The sequence below is a fragment of the Lissotriton helveticus genome, chromosome 10, assembly GCF_964261635.1.
Source record: "Lissotriton helveticus chromosome 10, aLisHel1.1, whole genome shotgun sequence".
In the NCBI taxonomy this organism is placed as follows: Eukaryota; Metazoa; Chordata; class Amphibia; order Caudata; family Salamandridae; genus Lissotriton; species Lissotriton helveticus.
Genome location: NC_136071.1, coordinates 69,693,980 through 69,711,456, shown reverse-complemented (window position 1 = coordinate 69,711,456; position 17,477 = coordinate 69,693,980).

Genomic DNA, 17,477 nt, shown 5'->3' with positions numbered 1-17,477 from the left:
AATTTGAAAACAGGTCTGGTGTCAACTGCTATGCAAATGTAGTGGTTAATGTGGTTTTTTTTTCAAAAAAATGTACAGCAACAGATTGTAGAAAATCAGGAGCAAACATTTTGTTGTTCCTTAAATTCTGTGTTTGAAAAATGGAGCAGTGGTAATAGTGAAGTAGCAAGTGTTTCAGAAGTAAGGAATGTTTTAGACATATGTGCAGGACTAAATCAATTTTCTCAGAATATTCAGCAAGATTGTCAGGAATTTATTATGTATATGCTTACAGTTTTGGAAAAAGAAGGTGTAGGTATTGATAGTCTTTTTGGCCTTTCTTATAAATGGGAACATATTTGCGATAATTGTTCATTTTCAAGTAGTACTGACATACACACAGAAAGATTTATATATTTAACATTACCAGATTGTAAAACAGTGTCCTTTAATAAACTAGTTAAAGATGCGTATCAGAACATGGTCTGCTCTCAATGTAACTCAGAAATGTTATCAACATTATTTATCCACAGATATGGACAGTATGTAATTTTAATGCTTCAACGATGCAGAGCTGATGGAAGTAAATTGTCAACTTCAATTAAAAATTTTGTGGCTTCTCAAATATCTATTTCTAGAAGAACATTTGTAACTGTAGCAATTATTTTTCATGAAGGGCCATCAATATCATCAGGACATTACATAGCTTATTTGAAGTGTCCAACTGGTTGGACGCTCTGCAATGATAGTCAATTAAGTTTTAAGAAACGTTTGCCTTTTGACTTAACAAATTCTTATCTGATATTTTTGCAACCAAAATTTCAGTAAAATTACTTGGTGTAGTCAGATTAATACTGTAAAGATATGAAACTGTGTTGTTTAGAAATATCATGTGATTGAGGGTGTTCAGATCTAGAAATGAAACTTTTATGTGGCAAAGTGATAGTATCAGGTAAGGTTTCCTTAATGTTTAATGGTACAGGACACGTTGGAATTAACTCATACTATTTGGCCACGCGGAAAAGAATGAGATATCAAAATGTGGACTTGAGATAAATGTTTTTAGAACATACTTACTCGGAGGTTTGTTGAGAGGTACTCAAAAAATAATGAATTAACTCATACTATTTGGCCATGCGGAAAAGAATGAGATATCAAAATGTTGACTTGAGATAAATGTTTTTAGAACATAGTTGCACGGTTATTTGTTGAGAGGTATTTAAAAGTAACTGGTATAATTTAATTAGTTTGTAACTGTGGAGTATGTGCTGTGCTTACTCAAGAAATTGCGAATTAGAGAAAAACATTAAAGACATGTTTTTTTTTCCAGGTATTTATATTATGTATAGAGATCTTGTACGTTTTTTTTTAAACACAATCATTTTGATTGTGTTTTTTTTTCCCCGCTGTTACATGATGATTACTATTGAAATCACTGTTTACAGTGAAAATCAATTTATCTGAGGACAGCAAAAATAAACCATTTAATATGTTATCTAAATTAATTTTGTAACATTGGATTTTGAAATATGTATTATAACAGATTTTTTTATTGTCTTCCACAGATATTACATTTATAAGGCAAGTACAACTAATCATATGTGAGAGTTTCGTGTACCTCTCTCTTATTCTTATTTCTTTCATCCTCTTCCTTTGTAAGTGGTGTTTAGTCATGGTTATTCCCTTTAACTCATGCACATTTTGCATTTTTTAATTTTCGAAACCTGTTTCTCTTACATCTTTTCTGTTAGTATTCTATCCAGTCTATCTAACTCTTCAGTTTGTTATTTACGTTGTTTTATGCTGACTCACCTTTATTGAACCTGTATCACCTTTCTTTCCTTATTCTACATTTCTTTGTCTTACTGTACCTTACAATTTGTTCCTTTACTCTGTTTTCATTAATTATGCTTTATTTCCAAACTAAAATCTATAGTTTAGTTCTCTTACCCTACTTCATTTCTCTTTATGTCTCTCTCTTACACTTCTTGTCTGTTTCTATTCCATTCATCTTCTGTTATTCATCCTTTTTCACTCTGTTACTCTTAGTCTTCTTCCTTTATTTTAACTATCTCTTTAAGACATTTCGGTACTCTTAGTCTGTTTATTTTACAGACTGTTTGTTTTGTGTATTATCACTGATCATACTCTCATTTTCTCTCTCACTTTACTTTCCCTTAAACAATCATTATTTCAGTGCTAATATTTCTTTCAATTAATTTATTTATTTATTGATTTATATACTACATATTCAGTCTCGGTCTCTTTATGCCCCTAGTCTTCTTTTCTTTCACTTTCTGTTTCATTCACTTCTACTTTGTTTTGTTTTATAAAATGACAATATAACCTTATTTTAACTTTTGTTCCACAGATACCATGTTTTTAAAAGATTTTAAGTTTTCTTTATTACTATTTCCTAGGTAAGTATAGAAAATAAAATACTTTTTCATCACTGTGTCATTTCTTTGAGTATCCTGGTCATACCAGTGTCGTGTTTTATGTGAGCACTTCCACGGAGGATTGGCTGCACTGTCACAAGGAGCCTCTTAAAAATTAATTTAAGAAATCAGCCACATTTCTCGGAGTCACTTCACTAATGCTGATGTGTCAAAACATTGCAGGTAAATGATGTGTGTTAAAGAACTTTGGGGCAAATTATCAAGGGGGTTTTACTCTGCTTTTTTGGCTTTAAAAGCCAAGAAAGCGGAGATCAAATTATCTCTTTAATACGTAGCTGATGCTAACAGCAGTTAGCGACAACTATTAGCAGATAACGACTATCTTGTGACCCGCATTGTTTGTCTGTGATATTTATTACTATTGACATGCAAAGTTAGCGTTGCAAGATGTTAGTGACTGGAAACAGTTCCTAACATTGCTATCTTATTTTACCCACTTTTGAACATATTTGTGCTAAGGTTGAAAATGTCCAAAACCTAATAGCTGCCCCTGAGCAGTTCTTAGCTATGTCATGTAATGGTAGGTAGATAACATGACTCAGAGCAATAGCTCGGTAATGCATGAATATTGCTGACTTTACAACAATATTTCTGTGTTTGGACCGATTTCTATCACTTCGGACAGTGGTTTACAAAGTTTGTTGATCTGTGGTTTGCTTGACCTATTCAGCAGTTTACAGTGGCTCCCCACCATTTTTTTAACGGTGGGTAGGTGGTATGTATGTCCTGTTATTTTTCTTAAAGTAATTGGGACACATTCATTCACACATGCAATCATCCGTTCACTGTTCCAGCCATCTGGTCTCTTATCCATCCACCCTTTTAGTTTACTGATGTATCCATGGTTTTGTACATCTACCCCCTAATTAATCTTTACAATCACGCTTCCACTTATCCTTTCATCTACCATTTCACTTATCAATTTATCCATCCACGCATTCACTTGCCCCTCATCTACCCTTTCATTCATTAATCTATCTATCCTTTCACACATCCATCCACTAAATCACTGATCCATCAGGTGGTTTTTGCTCATGCATCCATCCTTTATCACACCTATCCTTCCTTTTAGCCATTTATGCACTCTTCTAGCCATATATCCATCAATTTATCTTTTCTCTCATTTATACTTTCACTCATTCATTTATTCATCCATTTTTTCTTTGATTATCTAACCTATCTCTTTTCATTCATCCATTCATCCTTTTAGTAATCGATCCAGCCATTTAGACATTCCATACTTATTTACTCACCCAGCTTTGTACTTTATAATGTGAGTGTTTGTCTGCAAAGTTGTAGGGAGAAGAGGCCTATGAAGAACAAAGTACAGCAAGGGGTGGGTGCGGTGGGGGAGAGTTCACAATGCCTCCGTACATAGGCAGACTGAAAACGTAGAAGTTATCAGTCACACATGATGTACAGTAACAGGATGTGAGGTTACTGTAAAATGGTGTTGTTTCCATGGCTTTAAGCAGTGTTGAAAAAAATGGAGGGGTCTTTTCAAAGGGGGTGTTGGATGTAATTCCGAGGGCAGTGTAAAACACCTAAGCTACAAATATGCGTTTAGCATAGTGTTGTGCTCGACTGGTGTTATGTTGTATGTGTCATTGCATGCAGATATATAGAACAGCAAGTATCTTTACACCAACAACAAGCAAAGACTATTGGCTTTGTCAATGGGTGCTAGTTCCTTTAAGTACAAAAGCAGTAACCATGGCATTGTTGAATATAATATTGAAAATACTGCTGTTCAAAAATGATGAGAGAATGAAAGAATGTTAATCTGTTTTTTTAATCTTCTTTCATAGCCTTCTTTAAAGGAAGTGTTTTCTAATATTGCATCGTGGTGGTTTTACTTTTTTTATCTAACAGAATGCCTTCTGTTCGTTGAGGCAGGAAGAGCGCTATCTGCTTTAAAAACCATGACTGCCATATTCTCATTCAGTAATTGCCAATGAGTTCCATAGAGAATTTCAATGGGCGGGAGGGGCTGCTCCTGGAGGAGTGAAATCCAAGGCCGTTCCAGCACCGGGTGTGAACCTTCTCACAGGGGAGGAGCGCGCAGCTCTCTGAGATGGATACAGTTACACATAACAGGGTAGTGACGTCCGTGGAATTAGACGGACGGTTGGTCACCCTAGTGTGCGCCGTGCCCTTGGCACCTCATTACGGCGCACTGGGGAGCCGCGGTGCACAGTTTGGGAATCACAGGTTTTGGAACTAAACCTTGATAATTGCAAGACTCCTAAGCGATAAAAATTGATTGAAAATACTGCTGTTCAAAAATGATGAGAGAATGAAAGAACGTTAATCTGTTTTTTTAATCTTATTTCATAGCCTTCTTTAAAGGAAGTGTTTTCTAATATTGCATCGTGGTGGTTTTATTTTTTTTATCTAACAGAATGCCTTCTGTTCGTTGAGGCAGGAAGAGCGCTATCTGCTTTAAAAACCTTGACTGCCATATTCTCATTCAGTAATTGCCAATGAGTTCCATAGAGAATTTCAATGGGCGGGAGGGGCTGCTCCTGGAGGAGTGAAATCCAAGGCCGTTCCAGCAGCAGGTGTGAGCCTTCTCACAGGGGAGGAGCGCGCAGCTCAGGTTTTGGAACTAAACCTTGATAATTGCAAGACTCCTAAGCGATAAAAATCGCCGCAGCTCGACGAAAAAAATATTGGAACTAAACCAACATAGTGATAATTATCGCTAGTTGTTTAGGGTAACCAGATTTTTAAAGGCAAAAACCGGGACATTTCAGAAAAATAGAAGAAGGACTATGATTTTACTTCTAGTGATGAGAGTGCTCGTTAGCAGAGAATTACAGAAGAGGCAGTAAGAACATAAATAAAATGTAATTTTTAATCCGTGTACGTTGCCTGTCAATTACATTGCATTGTGGAAACAACAGGTAACTTTAACTGCTTTGTAAAACATAAAAAATATTTCTTTCCGTTTTCAGTCGACTCTCTCTAAAAACGGGGACATGAGCAATATTTCATGAAATTTGCTGGGATAGTTGGTTAAAAGAAGGGAAACCGTCCTGGCAAAACGGGGACGCCTGGTGAATCTATACTTGTTGTTAATGCGCCCTGAACATCGTACATTTGACTTTCGCCGGCTATTACCAGAGTTTTCCGCAGTGTAACTACGTAATTATTAATTTGAATATATATGTGATAGCACTCCTGTAACAGCCAGCGGCAGTTAACATTACCGCGTGAAAACAAGGGTTGTTTTCATGCACTAATGTGTGCCTTGTAATTAGGAGAGGGGGTTGATTTAGTTTTATTTTCCACACCCCCATGTTAACGCTGCCAAATGCTTGATCAAAGCAGGCCGTGGCAGTCGTACGATAAACAAGTTTATTTAAACTGTTTTTCTAACAACACCCGTGTTCGTGATAGTATTTTCGCCTCCAAACACATTTTGCTTGTGGTTTGACGTACGCCTACTATGCATGTCATTAACTTTCTGTGCGGCAGACATGCAAAGGGCTCTTACGGCAGGCGCTGTTATGACGTTGTCACAAAGGTGTTGAGGAATATTTACAAGGATACGCAAGACATTATCGCCGCCCTTAACGGCAGGAAGTTGCCGATATAGGGGCGAAAACGGCCTTCATAATATGCTCTATGAATTGCAATCGAACGTAATGTTAGATATAAAGACATCTAACATACGTTTCAATTGGAATTTGTAGAACATAGGGGTATATTATCAAGGACGGGCGATACATTATCGCCGCTTTTATCGACAGGAAACTGCCGATAAAGCGGCGATAATGGGCTTGATAATATGCCCTATGGAAATCCTATCGAAGCCCATGTTAGATGTGAAGACATCTAACATGGGCTTCGATAGGAATTCCATAGAGCATATTATCAAGCCCATTATTGCCGCTTTATCGGCAGTTTCCTGCCGATACAAGCGGCGATAATGTATCGCCCGTCCTTGATAATATGGCCCATATTATGAAGGCGATTTTCGTTGCTTTTTTAGCAGTGTTCTGCCGATAAAAGCGACGATAAATTATCACGTCTTCTTCATAATATGCCCCAAGTATTGCCGCATTCTTGAATAATTGTTCTGAAAATGCAGCGATACTTCAGCTTATGAATAGAGCTCTTTTTGGTACAATGAGGTAGTTCTGAAAATAACTTTTTTTTGGGGGGTTTGTAGTTTTTGTAGTTTTTTTTTATTTTTTGACAAGTTTTTTATTGTTTATGATTTGTTAAACTGGAGCCAAATTTTTGAACTGTAAAACAGGAACATAAGAAGTTGTTAAAAAATTATCTTCATTCGAAGCATTCATGGTCATTAATTCTTCTTTCTATAAGAGTGAGGCTCTGCTCCCCGTACACAATCATTCCATGACACTTGTTGCATTTCATATGCACTGTCGACAAAAATGGTCTCAAGTCCAACTGTGCAGTAGATGGAGATGCAGGTCGTCTTCTCGATGAAGTACTGGCCACAGCTGGTGGTATTTCTGTTGCCAGAGCTCTTGTCGATGCCTGTGGAAATTGAACAGGATGAACTTGGCTCACATGTCTCTTCATGGTATGAATCGAAAAGGAATACTTTTTCGAAGGATTTCCCCTTGAAAGTACTGCGTCACAAATTGTGCAAGTAACTTTCGGGGCATTTACTTTTTTTTGTTCCTGAGGATAAGTAAAAAATTGCCAGATGAAAGATTTTTTTTTTTTTTTAAAGGTACTCGAAAATTTTCCTCAGATTCCGAAGATGAATTGCGTGCGGCAGCCATTCCAGCAAACTCTGCGGAAAGATGAAAAAGGTTCATCTCCCTTGAGCGCCAAAAAGATAGTGAGGGAAGTGGGTGGTTTCTGGAAAATTGCAGAATAGAAACTACTATGAACCAATAGGAAGTGTTCTTTTCAAGTCACATGACTTGACATGCGCATATTAGGACGTATACGCGGTGACGGTATCCGGACACGTACATCATTTGGAAGTATCGGTCTAATTTAATGAAGTTTTAAAACGTGAAAAGGAGGAAAGGTAGACATTCTCGGATGTTGTATACCTTCATATGGGGTCCCAAGAAGAATACCGATAAAGTATAAATCCTTTTTTAATCTTAAAAAATACCGGGGTGCGCGCACCCGGTCGCGCACGACAGTATAAAACTACGTTTTCCAACATTTAGTGACAAGTCTGAAAACGTTAAAAAGAAGGCAAGGTAAAGACTTCGTAAACCTCTAGAGATTTATAAGGAGTCCCTAAACAATTCTGACAGTGAAGAAAACTTTTTTATCCGATAAAAACATTTGTCGAAATTCTATGATAAAACTATAGAATACAGTGAAGATATAGTTAATAATTAGCATTTAAAAAACCTTTGAAATTCACTGAAAAAACCATAGGTTTTAAACATGTTATAGTTAGGAAGTAGCCTTTAAAAAACCTATGAAATTCACTGAAAAAACCATAGGTTTTACACACGTTATAGTTAGGAAGTAGCATTTAAAAAACCTATGAAATTCACTGAAAAAACCACAGGTTTTACACACGTTATACTTAAGAAATAGCATTTACAAAACCTATGAAATTCACTGAAAAAAACCATAGGTTTTACACCAGTTATAGTTAGCTCGAAGTTTTACTCGCATAAAACCATTGAAATTCCTACGTTATAGTTAGTTGGACTCACTATAACTTGCGCGTGCAATGCACTGCTGATGACGTCACATATTACATCACTCATGACATGGTCAGTGACATCACTGATGACATCACTGATGACACCATCCTTGTGACAGAGTGACAGACCTCCTTTCACTGCAATGTAACCCTTGAAACACATATTCAAAAATAGAATCTAAAATTTTCAAAAAAAATAGATACCCATACCAGTTACAACAACCAATTCAATAATTCCACCATCTATATACACATCCACTCATTCCCCAACAGTTCTATATAGTCACTCATACATATACTCACTCATCATATGTAGTGATACACCTATACATCCTGTTACACACCAACAGTCATCCAAAAGATACTCTCACACATACTCACACATGCAAATAAACTATTGAACATCCATTTATTTGCATATACAGCTATACACATACTGCCACTTTACTTCTAAGGAAACTTACACATATTTACTCTCTTAAACAATCACTTATAGAAACACATACTAATTTAATCAGGAACTCTTACAATCCCTCACTCTCACATATACTCACTTATATACATCAATATTCACATATACTAGATTAAAACATATGTAATTACTGATAAAGACACTAGTGAGACAGTCATTCACTCACTAACACACAAATATACGCACTCATCCACCCATACAGTCCTACACATATGCTGTCTTCAAAACACATACAAAGAGAGAGTCAGTCAATCATGCATCTATGTGCTAAGTAATACCCCCACCAAACCATACAAACACTCATACTGATACTAAGAAAAACATCTAATAACCCATATATATACACATGTAGCTACTCATCAACCCATGCAGCCACTTATACACAAAGTGAAACACTAATACATATATTTAAATACTTAAACATTACTCACTAATATTTATTTTTCAGAAAGACACACATTCACTGGATGGTGTCATCAGTGATGTCATCAGTGATGTCACTGACCATGTCATGAGTGATGTAATATGTGACGTCATCAGCAGTGCATTGCACGCGCAAGTTATAGTGAGTCCAACTAACTATAACGTAGGAATTTCAATGGTTTTATGCGAGTAAAACTTCGAGCTAACTATAAATGGTGTAAAGCCTATGGTTTTTGCGGTGAATTTCATAGGTTTTGTATATGCTATTTATTAACTATAACGTGTATAAAACCTATGGTTTTTTCAGTGAATTTCATAGGTTTTTTAAATGCTACTTCCTAACTATAACGTGTGTAAAACCTATGGTTTTTTCAGTGAATATATATATATATATATATACATATATATATGTATATATGTATGTATATATATATATATATATATATATATATATATATATTGGCCCCGAGTCAGTTTCCAAAGCAAGCTGACATGGGGGAACTATTTGCCGCAAACATAAGAAAATATTGGAACAATCTGAGCAATGCCCAACAGGATTGCAATCACCGCCCACCGGAGGGTTATGAACAAGTAACAGTCGTCGGAACCCAATGTCCCAGAATGCAGCGCAAAGATAAGTCCCACAATGCAGCGCAAAAGGAAATGGTCAAAAAAAGATACCAGCGGACGAATTGAAATAATACTAAAACATTGGACCGGGTAACGCACGTCATGTCTTTTCAGGTGCAGGACACATCTTGAAAAAGTTTCCAGGAAGAAACGAAACGCGTCGAAAAAGTCCCAATCCTGTTGCCTAAATGAAATAAACGGCTTTAAAGTGGAAACGAAGTTCCGTGTGCGACTCAATTTCTCTTCTCATGGGGAGATAGTTTGGACATTTATATCGGCGTGGTTCTGCCGAAGAGTTAACGCACCACCACAAGAGCGCCCATGCTCTCCAAATCGGACCGACGTGTTGGAGTTGATAAGACAGATGGGGAGTAAGGTGCCGCCGAGGACTGGACCTCGGTATTGGCCCCGAGTCAGTTTCCAAAGCAAGCTGACATGGGGGAACTATTTGCCGCAAACATAAGAAAATATTGGAACAATCTGAGCAATGCCCAACAGGATTGCAATCACCGCCCACCGGAGGGTTATGAACAAGTAACAGTCGTCGGAACCCAATGTCCCAGAATGCAGCGCAAAGATAAGTCCCACAATGCAGCGCAAAAGGAAATGGTCAAAAAAAGATACCAGCGGACGAATTGAAATAATACTAAAACATTGGACCGGGTAACGCACGTCATGTCTTTTCAGGTGCAGGACACATCTTGAAAAAGTTTCCAGGAAGAAACGAAACGCGTCGAAAAAGTCCCAATCCTGTTGCCTAAATGAAATAAACGGCTTTAAAGTGGAAACGAAGTTCCGTGTGTGACTCAATTTCTCTTCTCATGGGGAGATAGTTTGGACATTTATATCGGCGTGGTTCTGCCGAAGAGTTAACGCACCACCACAAGAGCGCCCATGCTCTCCAAATCGGACCGACGTGTTGGAGTTGATAAGACAGATGGGGAGTAAGGTGCCGCCGAGGACTGGACCTCGGTATTGGCCCCGAGTCAGTTTCCAAAGCAAGCTGACATGGGGGAACTATTTGCCGCAAACATAAGAAAATATTGGAACAATCTGAGCAATGCCCAACAGGATTGCAATCACCGCCCACCGGAGGGTTATGAACAAGTAACAGTCGTCGGAACCCAATGTCCCAGAATGCAGCGCAAAGATAAGTCCCACAATGCAGCGCAAAAGGAAATGGTCAAAAAAAGATACCAGCGGACGAATTGAAATAATACTAAAACATTGGACCGGGTAACGCACGTCATGTCTTTTCAGGTGCAGGACACATCTTGAAAAAGTTTCCAGGAAGAAACGAAACGCGTCGAAAAAGTCCCAATCCTGTTGCCTAAATGAAATAAACGGCTTTAAAGTGGAAACGAAGTTCCGTGTGCCACTCAATTTCTCTTTTCATGGGGAGATAGTTTGGACATATATATATATATATATATATATATATATATATATATATATATATATATATAAATATATATATATATATATTTATATATATATATTCACTGAAACAACCATAGGTTTCACACCAGTTATAGTTAGGAATTAGCATTTAAAAAACCTATTAAATTCACTGAAAAAAACCATAGGTTTTACACCAGTAATAGTTAGCTGAAAGTTTTACTCGCATAAAACCATTGAAATTCCCCCGTTATAGTTAGTTGGACTCACTATAACTTGCGCGTGCAATGCACTGCTGATGACGTCACATATTACATCACTCATGACATGGTCAGTGACATCACTCATGACATCACTGATGACACATCCAGTGAATGTGTGTCTTTCTGAAAAATAAATATGTTTTATATATGTATTTGTAAAAGTTGATGGAAGAATACATGTTTAAATAAGTGTCTAAATGGATGTTTTTTTTTTTTTTAAATTGATTGGTTAACTGGCTTATTAGGTGTATCTTAGTGAATACATATATTAGTGAGTAATGTTTAAATATTTAAATATATGTATTAGTGTTTCACTTTGTGTATATGTGGCTGCATGGGTTGGTGAGTAGCTACATGTGTATGTATATGGGTTATTATATGTTTCTTTTTTTAGTATCAGTATGAGTGTCTGTATGGTTTGGTGGGGGTATTACTTAGCACATAGATGCATGAATGACTGACTCTCTCTTTGTATGTGTTTCGAAGACAGCATATTTGCAGGACTGTATGGGTGGATGAGTGTGTATATGTGTGTGTTAGTGAGTGAATCACTGTCTCACTAGTGTCTTTATCAGTAACTACATATGTTTTAATCTAGTATATGTGAATATTGATGTATATAAGTGAGTATATGTGAGAGTAAGAGATTGTAAGAGTTCCTGTTTAAATAAGTATGTGTTTCTATAAGTGATAGTTTAAGAGAGTAAGTATGTGTAAGTTTCCTTAGAAGTAAGGTGGTAGTGTGTGTATAGCTGTATATGCAAATAAATGGATGTTCAATACTTTATTTGCATGTTGAGTATGTTTGAGAGTATCTTTTGGATGACTGTCGGTGTGTAACACAATGTATACGTGTATCACTACATATGATTAGTTAGTATATGTATGAGTGACTATATAGAACTGTTAGTGAATGAGTGGATGTGTACATAGATGGTGGAATTACTGAATTGGTTGTTGTAACTGGTATGGGTATCTCCATTTTTTTGAAAATTGTACTCTATTTTTGAATATGTGTTTCAAGGGTTACATTTCAGTGAAAGTAGGTCTGTCATTCTGTCACAAGGATGGTGTCATCAGTGATGTCATGAGTGATGTCACTGACCATGTCATGAGTGATGTAATATGTGACGTCATCAGCAGTGCATTGCACGCGCAAGTTATAGTGAGTCCAACTAACTATAACAGGGGAATTTCAATGGTTTTATGCGAGTAAAACTTTCAGCTAACTATTACTGGTGTAAAACCTATGGTTTTTTCAGTGAATTTAATAGGTTTTTTAAATGCTAATTCCTAACTATAACTGGTGTGAAACCTATGGTTTTGTATTTTTTTATTCATAGGTTTTTTAATAGCAAATATCTATAGGTATGAAAAGTAATAATTTTTATAACAAATTTTAAATTGTGTAAGTATGTTTTTTTTTTATTGTTTGCCCCCGGGCGCTCCCGAGGCGTGTACCAGTGAACGTACGGGTAAGCACAATGTTACGAAGCGCTTCGCGGTGTGTCCCGGGGTGCGTCCCGGGAGCGCTATTCCCGCGAACGAAAACAACATCATGACATTTCGCGTCGTCGCTTGATGCGTCATATGACGCACTGCGTAAGCGCACCCGGAAGCACGCGATCGCATACGATCGCGCAACTTCTCGACTCGCTTACGCGACGCGCCCCGAGGTGCGTCCTGGGGTGCGCCCTGGGGCGCGCCTACGGGCGCGCCCTGGGGCGCATAGCGTAAGCGCGTCGGGTCATGTGATCTGAAAATAACACTTTTCATTGGGGCAGATCAGTTTTGGTTTCCAAATGATGAAAGCTTGGATCATGTGACTTGAAAATAACACTTTTCATTGGTCCAGAACACTTTTGTTTTCCAAATGATGAAAGCCCCCTCCTTTTTTCATTATTCTGACTTTGTCTCTTGACTGAGGAAGACCTGTTTCGAGTTCTATCTCAAAAAATGGCAACAGTAGTATCAACAGCTGGAGCATCTGGTCCACCACCACCACCACCACCATCTAAAAGACCACCAGACGATTACGTTGGTGGTCAAGATGAAGAGGAGGAGGATGATGAAGAGGAGTCACAGAGAATGCAGTTCCTGCCGGAAGATAAACAGCCCTACAAACCCAAAGAACACTTTATATGGCAGTTCTACAAACTCCCAAGGGGTTTTAAAAAAGTCAACGCAGCAAAGGTGACTTGTTTAATTTGTGGTGCTGAGCTATCCAGGGGGAACCCTAACAAAAATGTATTCCTTCGGGAATCACACGATGATTCGCCACATGACGCGTGCGCATCCAAACAACTACTCTAATGCAGAGTTAAGGGACCTCTGCAGTAAACTACCCCCATCAACGTCTGGACGCTCAACATCAAAACAACCCACTCCATCGGGTTCGGGAGCAAGAGACACATTGGCTACTATCCAACCTAAGTTTAATGATTACAAAATTTTATGCAGATATTGCAACAAGTTACTTGTTGCAATATAAAGCAATAAAGCAACTAAAGCCAAAAGAGTACAACATTTTCAAAAAAACATAAAAAAAATATAAAACAACAAAAAGAAAAAAAAAACAGTTCTTTTTAGAACTACCTTTACTTTATAAAAATAAACCTATATTTTTAATGAATCTGTGTCAATCTTTTTTCAGCAGGGTACGCTACCGGTAAGTGCACTGGGGCGCGCACCGGGGAGCGCACCCCAAAAAAAACGTTAAAAAAAAATTTATGAAGGAGTTAGCATGAGGGAAGAACACAAAGAGAGTAATGTTAAGAGAAAGAGAGCTACAGGATGAACACGATTTAACCTAGCGTTAAGAAAGTGCCTCTACTGACAACCGAAAACACCCGGCAAACTTAAAGCCCTGAAACTATTTTCATGTCACCTCTCCCTTTCCACCTTTAATTCTTATTTTCAAAGCACGTTTCCTTTCCATCACACACGATTCTTTTTTGGTGTTCCACATTCAACGTTTAGACACTTTACCCTTTTTAGTCAGAAGCTGCACCTCCAACATGCTTAATCTATGAATTAATTACTCTATCTTTCGCGCTTTTTCAATGTTTAAATTCCACAGATTTTTTTCACAGAAATACATACCACCGGCTCAGTACCTCTTAGTAACATGAAACCAAGTCGCTCCCTTTTACTTACTAATGCCTTAGAGATGGCAAAAAATTATATTTGTATAGATATGAGCGTACTGAAACATGGAATTAGTCCTTCACATCCAGGCACTACCAATGGCATTACTTATTTAACAGGAAGCGCTGTAATATTGCATGTGTTCACAAAGGTAGACCTGTGCCTGCTATAATGCCGACTTTTACCTTATTGCTCAACAGTGGTTATTTATTTACAAAGAATAAGAATTACTATGAGTTTTTAAACGACAAGCCTTACTCTGTAAATGTCACTCTACATATGCCTCTCTATAAAAATGTAGTTTATCCACCCCCGCATGGGAACCTTGATGTTTCCAGCTGGCCGCGAAATCCGACCTTGAATTCAAAGTTCCATCCTAAGACTTGAACAACAGCCTTATTGTCACAAAATGAAGTTACCCGAGCATCTGTTCAGAAACATATCTCATTCACTTAGCTAACACTCGCAGAAAACTGCATACCTAATTAAATAGTGACCTTCCTTTACAATTTTCTGAGGTGACTCCCATAATCTTTAACGCTCCTCCACTTCCCATCTGGCCTATTTTTTTTGCAACTACTAACCAATGGTTTGCTGATTTTTTTGCATTCAAATTATTTAAAGACATTCTGCTATTCTTCACTCCATATTCTCTGACCTATGTTTCTGAACTTCCTGATCTACTACCAGCAGCTGCTACTTTTCTGTTCCTATTTTCTTTATTACAAAATGGATGTCCGTCCTGCCTTCGCAAACGAGCTGGAACACTTAGAACTGTTTTGCCACAGGATGCTTGACCAGTATGGCATTCTGCCACTCGCGACTTTGAGTGCATCATATGGATTATCATTTCGATTTTCCTATTTCACCTGTGTGCAGCCTGTATTTCATTGCCTGAGCTGTGATTTCATGTGGGCCCTGGACTTATGTCTCTGCAACTTGGTATCTCCTGAAGTGAATTACAATCATCTCATGAATCCATTAATCGATCATGAACAGCTTTGTTCCGACAGAGGGATTATGGCCTTTGCAGCGATACATGGAGTTCTGGGTCATTGGAATATATTTGCAGCGGCGCAAGATTTCTTGGCACACAGCTACATTGAAAATTCACCGAGTTGTCCTCTGATGGTACTAGAGGCTCCGGTAATTAAAGAACATGTATGTTCATTTCCTCTTTTCAATTGGATGGCTGACTTGTTTTCGGACGATAACAATGACTTCCTTTTAGAAGGGGTTGCCACTTACTTTGCCTACTCAATGCAAGGATGACTGTTATGCAAGCCATTGACGTCTTAACTGTTTTTTTCCCTCCCAATTTGTCATATTATTTTTCCAATTTTTTTTTTTATATAAACAGAACTATTGGCTTTACTAACAGTGGACATTGCAATTTCGTGCTGGTGAGATTTTCGTGTTTTATGTGCAGTTAATTTTTTTTCCTCACCTACTCGATTTCGTTCAAAACATTTCATGGTGCTCTAATTTCAACAAATCACTCGCTTATGTTATCTTATCTTATTTGAAACATTTTCGAAACAAGGCTTGGTAAAATATGGTTAAATGTGCCGTGATAAATGTGTATAGTTACAATGACTTTTTATATGGTTAAACGCCATTTTCCCTTTCTCTCCTCATTTCCGCCTCACACACATGTGCGGCTTTTGTTTTCTGCCTAGTGAACTATTTTTGATTCATAACTGAAAAGTATGTGATTACACTGATATTATCCTTGCTTATCGAGCTGTATGTGACATCGTGTACTGAAACCTTTCAAAAAATTATCTCAATACAGTAGTTGTTCTGAACACTGATTTTCGAACGTCCCTGCAGATAACATACATGCACCTCCACCCAAGTTCTCGCTTTTGGCGCGTTTTTTATTTCCTTACACAATACCATACATCAAACTTGATAGTGCTTCGTATGCAGAGAACTAACTGTTATTGAGGTGATGTCTAACCACTAGCATTTTCATATATGATTACTGAACTTAAAATCAAAAGACACCTTCTTACATTTAATATAATTTATTATATTTGGTTAGGAGGCTGTACAATAGTTTTTTTTAAACCTTATTCATTTTGCATCATACTATACTTCCACCATTTATGTTGTATGGACTAGTAACTATGCCGATTACTTTGTTTATAATATCTTTACTCATATTACATAATAAACTTCGCTTCAAAGCACTGCATCATTGAATAATTATTTCAACTATATATACGTTCCCTCTTTTAATCCATATTCACAACTGAATTTATTGTATACTAAAACTGTATTCATGTGTTTGACGTCATCTCAACTGTACTCACTTCGGGGCAGATTTATGAAGGCCTTGCGCCGCCGGTGCGTCATTTTTAACATGGGAAAAAGTGACGCACCGGCGGCGCAAGGCCTTCATAAATAAGGCCCTTCATGTTTTCTTTTCTCAACCTGAATTATTCATGGTGCAACTCGCTAGCCTGCGACGGCCCGTCAAGCCTTTGTTAGCGGGTCGTGAACCATGCAAACAATCGTACCTCTGTGTAAAAAAAAATGTATTGCTGTAACCAAGCACCGCCGCAGTTGTGCTTCACTCAGACTGATAATCACTGCTCCCCCGCTTCTACAGAGCACACGCTATGTCGTATTTCACTACTTATCACCCTTTCATCTCCTCTATAACAAACACTTCTTTGCCAGCCATCAGAGAACAAAGTGAAATACCAAACGAAGTAAGAAATGAAATACGACAAACCCTGTGCTCTGTGTAGCCGACCGAGCGGTAAATCTTGAAACTTGACATTCACTGACTAACGCTTCCAAAAACCAGCTCAATTATATAAATAGTATTCTAGAAACCTGCCACATAATTTGATGCGACTATCTGCGTCTCCCTGCAGAACAAACTTCCTCAGCCCGGACTGAACACACACACAGACACACACACACTAAGATCACATTCAGCAGTGGTTCCCAAACTTTTGACTCCTGAGGACCCCCATTGAGTCACCACTGGAAGCCGGGGACCCCCAAGCAATTTGTATGAGTTAAATATCAAA